This window comes from Rana temporaria, chromosome 4 (assembly GCF_905171775.1).
Source record: "Rana temporaria chromosome 4, aRanTem1.1, whole genome shotgun sequence".
Taxonomy (NCBI): Eukaryota; Metazoa; Chordata; class Amphibia; order Anura; family Ranidae; genus Rana; species Rana temporaria.
Genome location: NC_053492.1, coordinates 330,181,332 through 330,198,354, shown reverse-complemented (window position 1 = coordinate 330,198,354; position 17,023 = coordinate 330,181,332). Strand labels below are relative to the sequence as shown.

General features: G+C 46.1%; 1 pseudogene; it reads right to left on the bottom strand.

The window, feature by feature from the left end:
* Positions 1 to 1,353: 1,353 nt before the first annotated feature.
* On the bottom strand, positions 1,354 to 14,483 carry LOC120935739 (annotated as a pseudogene).
* Positions 14,484 to 17,023: the final 2,540 nt, after the last annotated feature.

Sequence of the window (17,023 nt, the reverse complement as noted above, 5' to 3'; positions counted from 1 at the left end):
GGGACATCCCACGATAGGAGCTACAATCCAGGTCAGTAAAAAAGTATTCAAGAAAACAAAGATGTCGGTACACCCAAGTCCTATGACCCCAATTTTGGGGACACCAAGTTTTGAGCCAGGATTGGTAGACCAACGGTTCAAAGAGGTAAGGCAGAGGGGAATTAGTAGGATGGTTCATTTTTCAAGGAATAATTATGTAATGACTCGGGAGGAGATCGAAAATGAGTTCTCGGAAAACTTGGACAGTTTCAGGTTAATACAACTCAAAGCATATATACGGGTAGCCACGCAACATATGGCAGAATTACGAATGTTATCTGACTTTGAAAAGATATGTTTAAAGGGAGAGCCTATGAGGCACTTACTTTCTGCTATGTACGCGATGGTGGTAGATCTAGGAGCTCCACAAGAATTGGCTTTTTTAAAAGCATGGGAGAGGGACCTAGGAATGACTTTCTCGGAGCTACAGAAAAAGAAAATACTGCTATTTACCCATAAAGCCTCGATGGCAACTAAATATCAGGAGGGAGGGTACAAGATCTTAACCAGGTGGTATAGAACTCCGGCAGTATTGAATAAGATGTTTCCTCAAGTGTCTAATCAATGCTGGCGGTGTCAAAATGCAGAAGGTACCATTTTACATATTTTTTGGGAGTGTTCTGGAGTGCGAGATTTTTGGAAGATGGTGGCTGAAACAGTAAAAAAAATTACAGATGTGGCTCTTGTAGAAAAACCGTCAGTGTTCCTTTTGCATGACATCCCGTTATCCAATGAAAAATACAAAAATTCTTTGGTGAGACATTTACTTACGGCAGCAAAAGCATGCATCCCGAGTCTTTGGAAAAGTACAGTAGCTCCAACAAAAATGCAATGGATAGGGAGAATAACGGAGATTCAACAAATGGAAAACCTGACTATGATATTAAAAGAACAGGAAGGGAAATATCAGGAAGTATGGTCACCATATGAGGAATATAAGAAACAGAATCCATAAGGGGGTGCAAGGGGGGGAGGGGGGACCGGACCTCAGGGGGAGGGGGGGGGGGTTTTTTTTTTGTTTGTTTTTTGCTTGTTGTTTTTTTTTTTTTTTTTTTTTTTTTTTTTTTTTTTCTTTTCTCTCTGCTTTTGTTTTTATTTATATTTAAACAGCATAGGATAAGAAGGGTGTGGCTGAGAATGGGGGGGGCTCAGTCGGACAGAAGGTAAAATGTTTTTGTGCTAATAATATAGAGTGATAGTTGAGCTGTTCAGAATTAAGGGATAACCAGTGGTAAAGAGGATAGGTGTAAAGAATGTAATAATCAGAGAAGTGGATGTAAACTGTAATTTGAAATATTGACATGTGACTGTGTATTAGTGCTTAATGTTGTTAGGATTGCTGTTAACAAAATAAAGAATTTAAAAAAAATAAAAATAAAGAGGTGGCGCTACGTCGCATGGGGGGCCGTTCGCGGTCCAACCTTTGCCGGACCTGGTGGTGTCTCCCTTGGGGGTGGTGCCTAAGAAGGAACCGAACCATTCCCGCCTCATTCACCACTTATCTTTCCCAAAGGGGGTTCTGTCAACGATTTCATTGACCCCGATGCGTGCACTGTGTCCTATACTTCATTTGACGCAGTGGTCAGGTGGGTTAGGCGCTATGGGCAAGGGGCGCTTATGGCAAAATCAGACATTGAATCGACGTTCCGCTTGCTTCCAGTTAGGGATGAGCTTCGTGTTCGAGTCAAACGTATGTTCGACTCGAACATCGTATATTCGATCGTTCGTCGAAATACGAACAAAACGGGTATTTTGTGGCAAATTCGAGTGACGCGCTACGGCCCATAATTCACTGCGGCATTGCGCGCTGATGATTGGCCAAGCATGCTGTATGTCCCGCATGCTTGGCCAATCACAGTGACATCAGTAAAGAGAGCCCTAATTGGCCAAAGCCAGGGTGGCTTTGGCCAATTATGGCTCAGGGCTGTAGCACACGCCCCACACTATAAAAGGCCGCCTACAAGGCGGCCTCGTGTAGTGTGTTCCGGGCTTGTTCCAGTTCAGACAGAGAGAGAGAGAGAGATTGTCTTTTTTTCTAGATAGATAAAGCAGGCAGGCTAGTCAGTTACATTTACAGGCCTAGATTCAGGTACGGCCGATCTACGTTGCGCGGGCGTAGCGTACCGTATTTACGCTACGCCACCGCAACTTAGAGAGGCAAGTGCTGTATTCACAAAGCACTTGTCTCCTAAGTTACAACGGCGTAGCGTAAATGGGCCGGTGTAAGCGTGTGTAATTCAAAGTAGGCTGTAGGGGGCGTGTTGTATTTAAATGAGGCTTGACCCCATGTAGATGCATCACCGAATGAATGGCGCATGCGCGCGCATGCTCAGTGTCACGTTGTATTTACGCCCAAAGATACGTCGGCTCAATGCCTGTGACGTGAATGTAATTTACGCACAGCCCTATTCGCGTACGACTTACGCAAACAATGTAAAAAGATACGCTTGTTCCGACGTCCATACTTTGCATGGGATGCGCCACCTAGAGACCAGCTTTATCTTTACGCCGGCGTATCTCTAACGTAAACGGCGTAACTAATTGCGACAGGCGTTCATTTTAAGTACTTCTATGACGCTTGGCCCATCATTTGCATGGGGTCACGCCTCATTAGCATGGCTCACGCCCACTTCTACCTATGCCGGCTTACGCCGAGGAAACCCAGCGTATCTTTAAGAGCGAGTGGGAGCAAGTGCTTTGTGAATCCAGTGCTTGCCTCTCTGCGCTGCGTCGGCGTAGCGTATATTAGATATGCTACGCCAGCATAAATATGCGCCAGTATAGTTTAGTTAGATTAGTTCTTCCTAATCTGTCAGGCAGTTGATTGTGCTAGCTGCAGTGTTCTCACGTGTTGTATTGCCCGTGTGCTCAGTGCACCTAAACCCACTTGCTGTATAGAGATGTACAGAACTGTTCCCCCGGAGAATAATTCGCAGCGATTTTTGCGCGTTCGCCGTTGCGCGCGAACATATGCGCTGTTCGATCCGCCTCCTATTAATTATCATTGAGCAAACTTTGACCCTCTATCTCACAGTCAGCAGACACATTCCAGCCAATCAGCAGCATACCCTCCATCCCTGACCCTCCCACCTCTAGGGCAGTATCCATTTTAGATTCATTCGGAACCTGCATTCTTAGTGAGAGGAGGGATAGTGTTGCTGCTGCTGAATTGATAGGAAAAGCTTTAGCTAGACTAGTGTTTTCAGTGTCCACTCCAGTCCTGAAAGACTCATCTGATCTCTGCTGTAAGGACAGCACCCCAAAAAGCCCTTTTTAGGGCTAGTAACCCCAAAAAGCCCTTTTTAGGGCTAGTATATCAGTCAGCTTTTTTCTTTCTCTGTAATCTAATTGCAGTTGCCTGCTAGGAAGGCAGCGTGTGTGTGTGTCAGGATCACAGCGTACACTGTGCCCAGTGCCACCCACCACTCATTTATCTTGGTGGCACAGTAGATAACATTTAAAAAAAAAAAATTATTACTGCAATATAATAGTAGTCAGTTGCCTGGCTGCGAGCTTGTGTCAGGGTACAGCGTACACTGTGCCCAGTGCCACCCATCACTCATCTATCTTGGTGGCACAGTCGATAACATTTAAAACAAATAAAATGTATTACTGCAATATAATAGTAGTCAGTTGCCTGGCTGCCAGCGTGTGTCAGGGGTACAGCGTACACTGTGCCCAGTGCCACCCACCACTCATCTATCTTGGTGGCACAGTACATAACATTTAAAACCCCCCAACAATGTACTGCAATAGAATAGTAGTCAGTTGCCAGCGTGTGTCAGGCTCATAGTGTAAACTGTGCCCACTTGCCCAGTGCCACCGCTCATATATCTGGTGGCATAGTATATTAAATTTAAAAAGAAAAAACACAATTTTGACTGCAATAGAATAGCAGTTAGTTGTCTGCAGGCGTGTGTCAGGCCTACAGCGTCTACTCTGCCAACTTCTGCCAGTGCACAGTGCCACTCATATCTGGTGTCACAGTAGCTTGCACGCATAGTACAACTAAACAAATAAAAAAAAATGACTGGCAGAGGCAGGCCACCCCACAGGGGCTGTCGTGGTCGTGGTGATGTGATTCCATTTGGCCCTAGAATAATGCCCAGTGTTCAGAGGCCACGTACCCTGAACTCGAAAAGTTCTGAGGACATAGTTGACTGGCTAACACAGGACACCCAATCTTCTACAGCTTCCGCTCATAACCTTGACACACCATCAGGGATGGACTGGCCATTGGGACTACAGGGAGTTTCCCGGTGGGCCGATGGCTCAGTGGGCCGGCTTCAGTGACAGCAGACCGCCTCCCCCCTCCGCTCCTCTGTCTCTCCCTCCCCGCAGCGCTCACCTCCTCTCCCTCCCCACAGCACTCACCTGGGGGGAACAAAGAAGCAGGGGGAGGAGCAGAGGAGCAGGGGGGACGACAGAGGAGCATGACAGCTGACTCATGAGCTATGGCCTGGGAGTTTCTCACTTCTGCCTAATCTTGTCCCATAAGGGGGGGCACCAAACTGATTCTTTGTCCCGGGTGAAATAATGTCTAGCTTCCCCACTGGTTCTGCCTATAAGAGTACCAGTACCAGCCGTTCTACTCTAATAAATAGAATGGCTAGTAAAGGGGGAAAGGGGGCTTGGGTGGCCGGGGGGGGTGCGGGAGTTGTCCGGCCGCCTGTCAAAGTGGGCCAGTCTGTATGAAGTCCAAGGCCAAATTTCTGTCCCAGTCCAGCCCTGCACACCATCCTCCTCCAGCTCAGCTTCGGCGCACCTCTCAAGTTACCACTGGCCCACATGCCGCCACCACCAACACTAGCATCACAACTGCTTCACTTGATCTGTCAGAGGAGTTATTTACACATCAGTTGGAAGAAATGAGTGATGCGCAACCATTATTGCCAAAGGTTGTAGATAAAAGGGATATGACTCAGTCAGGCAGCATTACACACATGGGCGTATGGTGTGATGATGATGTACCCGCTGCTGCTTCCTTTGCTGAGTTGTCAGATACAAGTGAAGTGGTTGATGATGACGATGTGTCCAGGGATGTCACGTGGGTGCCCGCTCGAAGAGAAGAAGAAGAGGGGGAAAGTTCAGATGGGGAGACAGAGAGGAGGAGGAGATGAGTTGGAAGCAGGGGGAGGTCGTCGCAAGGAGCTAGTGGCACAGTCAGACAGCATGTATCGGCACCCGGGGTCAGCCAGACAGCACGCCAATCAACGCATGCTGTTGCCACCCCCAGAATGCCGGCATTGCAAAGCTCAGCAGTGTGGCATTTTTTTTGTGTGTCTGCCTCTGATAACAGTGATGCCATTTGCAACCTGTGCCAAAAGAAACTGAGTCGTGGGAAATCCAACACCCACCTAGGTACAACTGCCTTGTGAAGGCACATGATCGCACATCAGAAACGCCTATGGGATCAACACATGATGAAGAGTACAATCAGCACACAAGCTCAAATCCACCATCCTCCTCCTGGTGCAGCATCTTCAGTCACGTCAACCACTGCTGTCCTCCTTGCTCCCTCTCAACCATCCGCCACTCCGTCTCTCACCTTGAGCAGTTCCTGCTCATCTGCCCACAGTCAGGTGTCTGTCAAGGACATGTTTGAGCATAAGAAGCCAATGTCACAGAGTCACCCCCTTGCCCGGTGTCTGACAGCTGGCTTGTCGGAACTCTTAGCCCGCCAGCTTTTACCATAGAAGCTGGTGGAGTCTGAGGCCTTCAAAAAATTTGTAGCTATTGGGACACCGCAGTGGAAGGTACCCGGCCGAAATTTCTTTTCACAAAAGGCAATCCCCAACCTGTACTCTATTGTGCAAAAGGAAGTCATGGCATCCCTGGCACACAGTGTTGGGGCAAGGGTCCATCTGACCACTGATACCTGGTCTGCAAAGCACGGTCAGGGCAGGTATATCACCTACACTGCACATTGGGTAAACCTGCTGACGGCTGACAAGCATGTAATGCGTGCCTCTGCAGAGGAGTTGGTGACACCGCCACGACTTGCAGGCAGGTCTGCTGCCACCTCCTCTACTCCTCCTACTCCATCCTCTTCGATAACCTCCTCGGCTGAGTCCTCTTCTGCTGCTGCGTCTTGCTCCACATCAGCTGCACCCCCCCAGCTCTCCAGAGGTTATTCCACATCCCGGATACGACACGCCGTCTTGGGGTTGACTTGCCTGAAAGCAGCAGTCACACCGGACCAGCACTCCTGTCCGCCCTGAACACACAGGTGGATCAGTGGCTGACTCCGCACCAACTGGAGATCGGCAAAGTGGTGTGTGACAACGGAAGCAATTTGTTGGTGGCATTGCATTTGGGCGAGTTGACACATGTGCCGTGCATGGCACATGTGATGAATCTGATTGTACAACGCTTTGTGCATAAGTGCCCAGACTTACAGGACGTCCTCAAGCAGGCCAGGAAGGTGTGTGGCCATTTCAGGTGTTCCTACATGGCCATGGCGTACTTTTCAGATATCCAGCGGCGAAACAACATGCCAGTGAGGCGCTTGATTTGCGACAGCTTGACACGTTGGAATTCAACACTCCTAATGTTCGACCGCCTGCTCCAACAAGAAAAAGCCGTCAACGAGTATTTGTATGACCGGGGTGCTAGGACAGCCTCTGCGCAGCTGGGAATTTTTTTGCCACGTTACTGGACGCTCATGCACAATGCCTGTAGGCTCATGCATCCTTTTGAGGAGGTGACAAACAGCCTTATCAGCATCACTTGCTGGACCTGCAGAAACGATGGAAGAGGAGTGTGAGGAAGAGAAGTCAGAGGAGGAATGTGGCTTTGAGGAGGAGGAAGACCAACCACAGCAGGCATCCCAGGGTGCTCGTTGTCACATATCTGGTACCCGTGGTGTTGTACGTGGCTGGGAGGAAAAACAGACCTTCAGTGAGATCAGTGAGGACGAAGAACGGGACATGAGTAGCTCGGCATCCAACCTTGTGCAAATGGGGTCTTTCATGCTGTCGTGCCTGTTGAGGGACCCTCGTATAAAAAGGCTGAAGGAGAACGACCTGTACTGGGTGGCCACTCTACTAGACCCCCGGTATAAGCAGAAAGTGCCTGAAATGTTACCAAATTACCTGAAGTCGGAAAGGATGCAGCAGTTCCAAAATAAATGAAAAAGTATGCTTTACACAGCATACAAGGGTGATGTCACAGCACAACGGGAATCTAACAGTGGAAGAGGTGAAAGTAATCCTCCAACCATGACCACGCCGGCAAGGACAGGACGCTTTACAGTTGTGTTGTTGATGGAGGACATGCAGAGCTTTTTCAGCCCTACGCGTCGCCACAGCCCTTCGGGGTCCACCCTCAGAGAACGACTCGACCGACAGGTAGCAGACTACCTTGCCTTAACTGCAGATATCGACACTCTGAGGAGCGATGAACCCCTTGACTACTGGGTGTGCAGACTTGACCTGTGGCCTGAGCTATCCCAATTTGCGATAGAACTTCTGGCCTGCCCCGCTTCAAGTGTCCTTTCAGAAAGGACCTTCAGTGCAGCAGGAGGTATTGTCACTGAGAAGAGAAGTCGCCTAGGTCAAAAAAGTCTAGATTACCTCACCTTTATTAAGATGAATGAGGCATGGATCCCGAAGGGACTGACAGTGGGCGATACATTTGACTAAAGGCCTGATGAGATGAACTTCCTTGGGCTACAAATGGTCCACACGCTGCTGTATTTTATCTCTGCATGCCGGATGACTTGCGTGACTTATCCGCCACCAACTAGGGTTCAAGCCTCAATGTTTTAGTGCACTTTCTGCCTGCAAAACATAAATTTTTCTGGCCGCTGCTACAGCAGCAGCTGCAACAATACCTACTTTTTCAGGCATGCCTAATTTTTCTGGCCTCTGGTGCTGCACTGTGGCTGCAAAAACAAAACCAAAAAAAAAGGCACATACATGTGTCAATTCCCCTTCGTGATCGTTACCTTGTTGTGGTGAAGGGGCTTGCGTATCACAATGAAGCGACCACCTCTATGAGTGTGTTGGCAATGGCAATGTTGGCACACCCCAGATGATAAGGTCGTTGCTTCATTGTGAACAGACCAAAAGCGATCGGCTGGATAATTTTGCATAGAAAAAACATTAATTTTCTTTGTGATCATCTAAGGTGATCATTAAAGCCTACTAGGCAAACAATGGGCCCACACTGCAGAATCATTGTTTTCTGGGTCACTTAACTGTCACTGAACTACCTCAGCACGACCATAGGCTTTGAAAAACCCCCATCGCCTGCAATCTTCAAAACGTTCATTGACGTCAGTGAGGACAAGGAACAGGACATGGCTAGCTTGGTATCCAACCTTGTGTAAATGGGGAGTTTGCGGTTGTGCAAATGGACTGTTTGCAGGTGTTTGCGGTGCGTTAAACGGGGAGTTTGGTCTGTCAGAGTTTGGTCTGTCACTGTGAACCCTAACCCTATTACAGACAGGGTTAGGGTTACAGATAGGGTTAGGGTAGGGTTAGGGTTACAGATAGGGTTAGGGTTAGGGTTAGGGTTACAGATAGGGTTAGGGTTACAGATAGGGTTAGGGTTACAGATAGGGTTAGGGTTAGGGTTACAGATAGGGTTAGGGTTAGGGTTACAGATAGGGTTAGGGTTACAGACTGTAACCCTAACCCTATCTGTAACCCTAACCCTGTCTGTAACCCTAACCCTACCCTAACCCTAATGCTATATGTTACCCTAACCCTAACCCTATTTGTAACCCTAACCCTAAGCCTTACACTACCTGATCGATATAACATCATACTTGATGTTTTAAAGCACGTTATTCCAAACAATTTAGGAATGATAGGTGATTTATGCCCTTTATGGATTAAAAACGGACTCTGTGACAACTACGTAATTTTCCATGGGAGTTTTTCCATGGATCCCCCTCCGGCATGCCACAGTCCAGGTGTTAGTCCCCTTGAAACAACTTTTCCATCATTATTGTGGCCGGAAAGAGTCCCTGTGCGTTTTAAAGTTCGCAATCGCCGTTCGCGAACGCAAAATTTTAGGTTGCAACTAAAACCACTTGGTGCATAGTGCAAGTGTGCTCATTACTTTGCACCTAAACCCACTTGGTGCAAAGTGCAAGTGTGCTCATAACTTTGCACCTAAACACACTTTGTGTATAGTGCAAATGTGCTCATTACTTTGCAACTAAACCCACTTGGTGCATAGTGCAAGTGTGCTCATTACTTTGCACCTAAAACCCACTTGGTTTATAGTGCAAGTGTGCTCATAACTTTGCAACTAAACCCACTTGGTGCATAGTGCAAGTGTGCTCATTACTTTGCAACTAAACCCACTTGGTGCATAGTGCAAGTGTGCTCATTACTTTGCAACTAAACCCACTTGGTGCATAGTAGTGTGCTCATTACTTTACACCTAAACCCACTTGGTTTATAGTGCAAGTGTGCTAATTACTTTGCACCTAAACCCATTTGGTTTATAGTGCAAGTGTGCTCATTACTTTACACCTAAACCCACTTGGTTTATAGTGCAAGTGTGCTAATTACTTTGCACCTAAACCCACTTGGTTTATAGTGCAAATGTGCTAATTACTTTGCAACTAAACCCACTTTGTGTATAGTGCAAGTGCGCTAATTACTTTCCACCTAAACCCACTTGGTTTATAGTGCAAGTGTGCTAATTACTTTGCACCTAAACCCACTTGGTTTATAGTGCAAGTGTGCTAATTTCTTTGCACCTAAGCCCACTTGGTTTATAGTGCAAGTGTGCTAATTACTTTGCACCTAAACCCACTTTGTGTATAGTGCAAGTGTGCTAATTACTTTGCACCTAAACCCACTTTGTGTATAGTGCAAGTGTGCTAATTACTTTGCACCTAAACCCACTTTTTGTATAGTGCAAGTGTGCTAATTACTTTGCACCTAAACCCACTTTGTGTATAGTGCAAGTGTGCTAATTACGTTGCAACTAAACCCACTTGGTGCATAGTGCAAGTGTGCTAATTACTTTGCAACTAAACCCACTTGGTGTGTACTGCACGTGTCCTCTGCAGTTTTCACCTAAAGCTACGAGGTGTGTGTACTGACTTTGTCCTCTGCAGGCCATTATAATGTCTGGAAGGACAACAAAGAGAGGCAGAGAGTCACAAGGGCAAGCAGGCTCTGCATCTAGAGGCAACAGTGCTGGTGGTGGACACGGTGCATCCTCTTCAGCACTTGGCCGTTGGACACGCTCGTCCTTCTTTTCAGGAGCTGGCCCTGTCGAGCCTCAACATGCAGACAAATTGGTAGAGTGGATGACCAAGCCGTCCTCATCCTCTCTCACCCAGGCTGAGCTTACTTTGTCTGGCAAAGCAGCTGCCAAGGCCTCTTCCCTCTGCACAATGGAATCACTCACTCCTTCCCTAGTCCCACCATGTCCTCCTGAGGAGTCCCCCGAACTGTTTCAACACAGTGTTGGGTACATGCTGCATGAAGATGCGCAGCGTTTTGAAGGCTCCGATGATGGAACACAGATAGAGGAAGGCAGTAATGTGAGCCCAGAGAGAGGGGGTGCCCGAGAGAGACAGCAATCTGGCAGTCATGTTCCCCCCCCCCATTCCTGTCCATTTGATTGGGCCGCCGTGTTCCCGCTCCTGGGACCCGCCCCCCTCTGACGCCACAAGTAAACTCATATGAAAGTCCGCGTGTGGCATATGTGCGTCAGAGGGGGGCGGGGTCACATGAGTGTGACACGGCGGGAACTTCAATTGGAAGCTGCGGCATCTTCTTCTCCGGGCGGCGCGATTGAAATTGAATTCCCCCGCTGTGTGACGCTCTGTGACCCCGCCCCCCTTTGACGCACATGACCTTCTAAGGAGTTTACTTGTGGCGTCAGAGGGGGGCGGGTCCCAGGAGCGGGAACACGGCGGCCAAATCAAATTCAAACGCTGAGTCTGGGGAAGAAAAAGATGGGGACGAGAAGGCTGGCGGACTGAGAAGAAGACCGGAGAAGACACAAGATGCGGACGAGGAGGCTGGCGGGCGGACGGACGGAGAAGAAGACGTCGGGCAAGATGCGGGACCAGAAGGCTGAAGGACGGACGGAGAAGATAGAAGAACACGTCGGGCAAGATGTGGACGAGAAGACCCAAGAAAGAAGCAGCGGAAGAAACCCGAAGGAAAGAAGAAAAGAAGATTTTATTAAAAGATTTGTCAAAAACCGGCTACTGTCATTTTTAACACTTTGACATTTTTTTGGGGGTGAAATGGTAGAGGTACAATGTACCCCATTACCATTTCACATAGGGGGGCCAGGATCTAGGGGTCCCCTTTGTTAAAGGGGTCTTCCAGATTCTGATAAGCCCCCCGCCCGCAGACCCCCACAACCACCGGGCAAGGGTTGTGGGGATGAGGCCCTTGTCCCCATCAACATGGGGACATCCTCCCCATGTTGAGGGCATGTGGCCTGGTGCGGTTCAGGAGAGGGGGGGGCCGCACTCTGTCCCCCCCTCTTTTCTGCGGCCGGCCAGGTCAACGTGCTCGGATAAGGGTCTGGTGTGGATTTTTAGGGGGACTCCACGCCATTTTTTTTTTCAATTTGGGGTGGAGTTCCTCTTGAAATCCACACCAGACCTGAAGGGCCTGGAATGGATATTTTCCGGGAACCGCACGTCTTTTTTTTTTTTGGTTTTTACGGCGGGGTTCCCCTTAATATCCATTCCAGACCTGAAGGGCCTGGTAATTTAATTTGGGGGAACCCCTACACATTTTTTTGTTTGTTTTATGAATGAATCCCTTTAGAATTGTCAGAGCCGACAATTCATTATAGCCGCGTGTGAATTTTTAAATGACTTTTTTCCTTCTGAATGTCATTTTGTGCAGGGGCAGTCCTAAGTGCGGGAAAAATGCGCTATTTCACATGCTGACATTACACCCCCCCTAGGTACGAAATTTAAAGGAATATTTCACTTTTATTGTTTCACTTTAAGAATTATTAATTTCACTGCTCCCGAAAAAACGGCCGTTTTAAAAAATAAAAAAAACATTGATACATGTTCCCTGGGGCAGGACTGAGGTCCCCAAACACTTTTTAGGACAAAACTAGCAGATTAGCCTTTAAAATGAACACTTTTGATTTCTCCCATAGACTTCTATAGGGAGTTCGGCGCGGCTTTACATATTACTTTCAAAGCGCCGGCTGCTACGCTGGTTCATGCGCCTGATTAAGCCTCCACCCGGAGTACTAATTAACGCATGAACCAGCGCAGCGCACAGAGCATAGTAAATCAGGCCCAGTGTCTCACACCAACAGTGCTTCAGTTGGACACATTCATCGAAAAGATCATTATGATCAAGATCCTGGTGATAAATATTGGCAAGATTTTCACACTTTTTGTTCAGTTCATCAGAATCGATTCTTTTCAATTCACCAAAGAAGTAGAATTGATTTCCAATCAATGAATATGCTTTTGCACGTTTTATCAATTCAGAGATTAAAGAATCCAAAACAGGAAGAAATGTTTCTATCTTAAATTTTTCACTTTCACTGAAATATGCCTCCTCTTCTGCTCCATCATATCTAGTAAGACGTACACTTCGCTTTTGTTCCCTTTTTTTTATATAGCTATAGTCAGGACACCTACTCCTGGCTTTTGATTCGTATTCTTTAAATTTGTCCCTAATTTCCTGAAGGTAGTTTTTCAGAGACTGTAAAAAATTCATGGCAGTAAGTATATTCACATCCTCTGACTGTAAAACACAGCTTGTTTTGTTCACTCTTTCAAGAATGTCATTCCAAAGAATTGCCAAAAAGATCATTTCTAGGCTCTCCATTTTCTTGCATAGTCCTTTAGCCTCTCCCCTTGCATTCACTTCCTGTTCAGCATCAGCTGATATAGATTCAAGTGCATGTTTAATTTTCTCAAAGCCTACACATAGAGCATGAACAGCATTAAAACGTGATGACCATCTTGTTCCAGACAGGTGCTTGACAACCATATCTTTTCCTAAGGATGAAACTAGAATATTCCATCGATGTGTTGAAACAGAGAAGAAGGAATATAGACGCGGAATAAAGTCAAAAAATTTCACAGATTGTAGAGAACTTTCTACTGCTTTCACTCCCACCAAGTTCAGGCTATGACCAGCGCAAGGGACATAAATGGCAAACTCATTCAGTTCTCGAATCCGTGCCTGCAGTCCATTATAGCGTCCAGCCATGTTAGATGCGTTGTCATATGATTGACCACGGCAGTTTGCTAAGGGAATTTAATTTCCATTAAGAAAATCTATGACCGTGTCTGCTAGAGTCTTTGCTCCATGAGAAAATATTGGTATGAATTTTATGAAACGTTCCACAGGCTCACACCCTTGAATATACCGAACAGTAAATGTTAGTTGATCAATGTGTGAGATGTCTGGAGTAGAATCCACACTTATTGAGTAATACTTTAACTCTTTTATTTCTTTAAGAATGACACTAAGAACCTGTTGTCCCATCAAGTCAATAAATTCCTCACAAATATTTGCTGATAGGTACGATGGATTCCCCTTTCCACGGTTTCCATAGAGTCTCAAACGCTCTTCCAAAAAAGGGTGAAATTCACTCAATAGCTCTAGTATACCTAAATAGTTTCCATTTTTTGGTGACCCCATAATTAGATTTTCTCCACAAAATGGCAAACCTCTAGCAGCAAGAAAGCGAATCACAGAAACTACACGTGTTAGTACTTTCTGCCAATACTCTTGTTCTGAGTGATATTGTTCAAGTATTAAAGAATCTATACTCCCACTTTCTTTATGGCGAATCAAATATGCCCTCATGCATTTCTGATGTTAATTTCCATTCTTATGTTCTGCTACAGATTCAGTACCATGTTTCCAGTCATTTAATCCTAATGTTGCAAAAGGAGACTCTTTGTCAGACAGTAAGCGACATACAAAGCAGTACAAACGACCTTGAGATGGTGAATATAGTAGCCATTCACGTTTTATACACTCACCATTCCGCAGTTTTCGCTCAAACACAATCTTTGTTACATATCTTTTCTTTACATTACTGTCACTTCCAGCTTCTTTATACATTCGACATGAATTTGAAAAATCGCTATTACTATTCTGATATGATGATGGCCCAGCATGAATCCAGTAATTCACTGTGGTAGTATCCTTATAATTCCATAATCCTGGATCTGTCTCTTGGGTCAAAATCTCTGTTACCATTATAGATTCAGGTGATTCCTCTTCTGGGATGTCTTTAACATCAGGAAGAGTTACTGATACTCCCAGGTTATCTGCTGGAACTGGGGGAGTGGATACAGGTGCAGATGTGGAAGTAGATGCTGCATTTGAAGAGATAGTATTAGTGGATGATGTGGAATCTGATTTCAGCCAAGATGTTAGCTTTGGAAGTTTGTGGATTTTCTCCTTCTCCTCTGCAGCTCTTTTTCTCTTCTGTGCACCACTTAAGATGTTACGTTTCATTTCCGCTCAAAGGGTTATCCACCTCCAAAAATATACAAGTAACATTGCACCCGAAAATCTTGATCTCAAATCCAAAAGTATATAGTCTTATAGACACTTTTCGTAACACAGATAGTAGTACCCTAAACATAAGAGAAGATAACTGCCTTATTAATTGTGTGTACAAAAACTAGAGCACAACATCCTTCTTCTTCAAAATGATAGACACATGTCATACAAAGGGACTGAGGGGGTATATTTCCAATATTTTGGGAAAAAAACCTTTCTAGAACTAAGAAGATGGGGTATTACTATTCAAAGAATTACCGGCACATCGAGATAGGTTAACCCTAGACAAGAGAACGTTAAATGGCCACACCTACAAATAAGCTGGCTACTTTGCTAGTCACTCCTGAAACCAATAATCCATGACCACAATTGTCCTTCACTAGGAAAGGTAATTTGAGGGAATGAAAATGAGTCCAAAAGAGGACACAGCAGCAGGGGACAGCAGCAGTCTCCGAGGGTGAGACATTCTCCACTCTGTGCCATCAACCAATCAAGATCAATCACTTATCGTAAACCTGAGAAGGATTAAATGATACAAGAAAACCCTTTGAGCAGAGAGGTTTGAACATATATGCCCAGGGCTGCTGTTAGAAATCACAGGCCCCTCTGACAAGGTCCCCCGCCCCCCCAAAAAATATGAAAACAATATTTTTTGTTAAAAATAGACTAGAGTCATTATTAACAGACACAAACACAAAAGACTTACACAGTTCCTGCTAAATCTAAAAGATAACATTGCATCTGCGTGTGAATGAGGTCTTGGGGCTCATTCACATGGGTACTATGGCATGTACAGTGTGATTCAGTGTTTTTTTTTCTATTTATGTGGTTGGAGCTGTGTGAAGGCCGGCTATGTGGCACTGTGGGGATTCAGTGGCTTTATGAACACAGCTGCAGGTCCTGATTTGACATGCATGTGGAAGGAGCTGTACGGCTTTGAACATAGTGTGCATTCCAGACCCATCACCCACTCCTGTCAAATTAGGACCTCTGCCTGTGTTCATACAGCCGCTGCATCTACTTAGAGCAGTGGTTCTCAACCTATTAGTGCCGTGACCCCTTGATAAAATTTCCCAAGTTGTGGGGACCCCCTTACAGTAAAATTATTTTCGTAGCATGGGTTGTCGGCACCCACGGCAAGACAAGTAATTTGCGCCCCTAGCCCACGGAAATGTAGCGCTCCCTGAGTCCCCTCCACGCGTACAGTATTAAATTCCTTATGGTACATTTTAGGATGTACCACTCTCTCTTTGTTCTCCTCATTTTCCCTTTTATCTCTCGGTCTATCCTAATTTCTTGTTTTTTCCCCCCACCCTTCTCTCTAGCCGTCTTTCTTGTTTTTTCTCTTATTCTTTTCTCCCTTTTTCTTTCTTCCTCCCCCTCTTTTCCGCTTCCTTCCATGTATTCTATTTTAATTCCTTCTCTTACTCCTTGGTGGAGGGGTGATGGGATCAGTAGCAATGCTGGGGGGAGTTCTGATCAGCCAACTTAGGTGCTCTTGATCGAGGTCATCTGCTGATCTGAGAACTGTAGTGGGGACTTTTAATGGCAACTATAATCACAGGTAGTGTTACTCACTGTGTCTCAGACTTTGTGGTGTCTCGTAGCAGTGACACCTATGCTGAAATCAGGAGATAGGGTCTCCTCCAGCCCCTCCCACCTCATAATCCTCACCAGTCAGCGGACCTCTAGTCTCTGCCCCCCAGCCATGCCGTAAATTGAATGGGCGGCTGCGAAGAGGCTGAGAGGGCGGCCGTGTGCTTCAGGAACAGCCCAGCTGGGTGGCCACCGGCTCCAGAGACAGCCCTGCTGAGAAGCCGCAAGGCGGCTGGGAGAGTGGTGCAGGCTTCAGGAACAGCCCAGGATTTGGTGACCCCTGGCAAATCATCATTTGACCCCCGAGGGGGTCCCGACCCCCACGTTGAGAACCACTGACTTAGAGTAACTGGCGGCTCCCAACGCACAAAAAAACCTGCTCATTCACACTTTATGGGCCAGAGAGCCCACGTGAATGAGCCTTTTTTTTTTTTTTTACATTCTTTGTTATTTTTTACATTTTTCTAATCACTTTCTTTTACAAATTTTTTCACAACATTTTTGGGGGAGGGGGGCTATGGTGAAATATCAGGATTCTAATCAGACCCCTGATGTCTCACTTTTGAGACAGAGAAAGGGACTGAGGATATATTCCTTAACCACTTCAGCCCCAAAAGAATTTACCCCCTTCCTGACCAGGCCGGTTTTTGCGATACAGCACTGTGTCGCTTTAACTGATAATTGCGCGGTTGTGCGACCTTGTACCCAGCCAAAATTTATATCCCTTTTTTCCCACAAATAGAGCTTTCTTTTGGTGGTATTTCATCATTCGGTTTTTATTTTGTGCGCTATAAAAAAAAAGGCCCCCATTTTTGAAAAAAAATAAAAAAATATTTTTACTTTCTGCTATAAAACATACCCAATACTGTTAAAAAAAAATATATATATATATTTTT